Source organism: Oratosquilla oratoria, chromosome 2 (genome assembly GCF_046742065.1).
Source record: "Oratosquilla oratoria isolate Oo_2021 chromosome 2, ASM4674206v1, whole genome shotgun sequence".
NCBI classification, from domain to species: domain Eukaryota; kingdom Metazoa; phylum Arthropoda; class Malacostraca; order Stomatopoda; family Squillidae; genus Oratosquilla; species Oratosquilla oratoria.
In genome coordinates this window covers 18,667,945-18,670,444 of record NC_134778.1, presented here as the reverse complement: position 1 = coordinate 18,670,444, position 2,500 = coordinate 18,667,945, and positions in this window count along the sequence as shown.

Below are 2,500 nucleotides of genomic sequence, written 5' to 3'. Positions count from 1 at the left end.
TAACAGCAATATCCGGGGTAAATGAGAATAGAATGTGTGAAAATAACGACAAGGATCGCATAGTCTGGTCCTTCAGATCAAGCAAGAACTTTTTGCAAAGAAACGCAGAGGGAATTTCTCTGGATGGCTTGGTCGGAAAGTAAGTTAAGAGCGTGGGCTTGGCAACACGATTCCTTTTATTATTATTATTATTATTATTATTATTATTATTATTATTATTATTATCATTATTATTATTATTATTATTATTATTATTATTATTATTATTATTATTATTATTATTATTATTATTATTATTATTATTATTATTATTATTATTATTATTATTATTATTTATTATTAATTATCATCATCATCATCATCATCATCATCATCATCATCATCATCATCATCATCATCATCATCATCATCATCATCATCATCATCATCATCATCATCATCATCATCATCATCAATAATAATCATCATCAATATTCATCATCAATATTCATCATCATCATTATTATTATTATTATTATTATTATTATTATTATTATTATTATTATTATTATTATTATTATTATTATTATTATTATTATTATTATTATTATTATTATTATTATTATTATTATTATTATTATTATTATAACTATTATTAATATCATTATCATTATCATTATCATTATCATTATCATTATCATTATCATTACTATTATTATTATTATTATTATTATCATTATCAATACAGACCCAGTGTTTTTCCTAGCACTAACTAGAATAGGATATGTACGGTACGTTTTCATAGTCACGAAAAGGGAAATACTGCAATATTGCATTGGAATATGAATGACATTTACAGTGAATCTAAGTATAGAAGACACCGTCCTGAGGAGCTTTCCTGAGATAAAGACCCTTCCTCCTTCATAGGTACATAATAATTACTGTCCTAATCCAGAATCAGTTTTGTAAGGTACGTCATTACGAATAATCTAATCATTTGGATTCTTCCTCTTCCATACGACAACACGCCTCCGTAGGCGTCATGAGGCATCTTGGTCATATTTATTTTGTAGTTGTAACTGAGTGACCCCCGAATTCTGTGAACTGCCTTCATCACTCTTTCTGTGTTTATTATTACAGAGTAAAAGAGAATGAGTAATACGTACATATGTCAATGTTAATGTTAATGTTGATGCTGATGCTGATGCTGATGCTGATGCTGATGCTGATGCTGATGCTGATGCTGATGATGCTGTTGTTTTTGTTGTTGTTATTGCTGTTGTAGTCGTTCCCTAGACTGCCTGGCCTAGCAGTCCCGTCTCGCTGGGGAACGCCGTGGGTGGAACGGAGCTTTCCTACAAATCTTTTATAGATTACATGTTGTGTAGCTAAGGGGTTGACAGGAAAAGCAGGACGACTTGGGGGAAAGTAAAACCAGACTGAACTGCAGACCCCAAACGAGAAGCTTATTAACGTACCAGAGAAAGTTCATGTCGATCTACACGTGATGAGATCCCAAGGAGCGAACTCGCAGCAAAACGATCTCGATCGGAACCGAAATCTAAAAAAAGGTCGTCTCACGACATCTAGAATGAAAATAAATAGGAATTATTTCCGTCGTCTTTGGGTTGGAATACGCTTCTGCGGTGGACAAAGAAACTGAAATAGTAAAGAAGCTTAGGAGAGGCTTCTGACAGAGGACGAGGAAAAACAAAGCATCAACAAGAGCTTTCGAAAAACTTGAGGAGAAACAAGGTGATAAGGACAGTTTCTGTCGAAGAAGACAAAAAGAAACGGGAAAGTTACAGCGCAAATTCTGAGAAGATGAAGAATCAAGGCAACGAGATCTTTTGGCGAAGAAAACAAAAAAGGAGAAGGCACCAACAGGAGCTTCTAACGAAAAGAATAAGAAAGAACAGTAAGGCAGCAAGAGCTGACGAAAAAAGGACGAGGAGAAACAGGAACTGGGGAAGACAATTACAAGACCAAATAATCCGATAATGTAAATGATCCAGACATAGAGGGACGAACAGGATGAACCAAAGAGGCCGAAGCCTATTGTGCCAGGAAAGGATCAGTGAAAGAAGAATTAAGGTTTAGGTAAGCTTAAGGGCTCCAGTAGAAATTACGAAGAGGAAGAGGAAGTAACAGGATTAAAAGGAGGGAAGGCAAAGGATGTGGAGAAGAAATATATAAGGGAGACAAGGACACCTCTAAGGGGAGAGTGAAGAAGAAAGTGAAACAGAAAACGGAGGAGGAAGTGAAGGTGTAAGCTAGGATGGTCATGGGGAAGAATGTGGTGTTTTTATGGAAGCTGAAGAACATGAGATGGAAGATAATAAGGTTGAAGATGATGAGATGAAAAAGAATGAGACGCAACAGAAAAAAGTGGAAGGAGATTAGGCTAAAGTGGAGTAGGAAGAGAATTAGGTAGAGGAGGAAGAGATGGAAGGGGGTGAGATAGAAGAGGAGGAGGAAGAAGAGATTAAAGATATCATCATTGGTAAAAATATCAGATCAG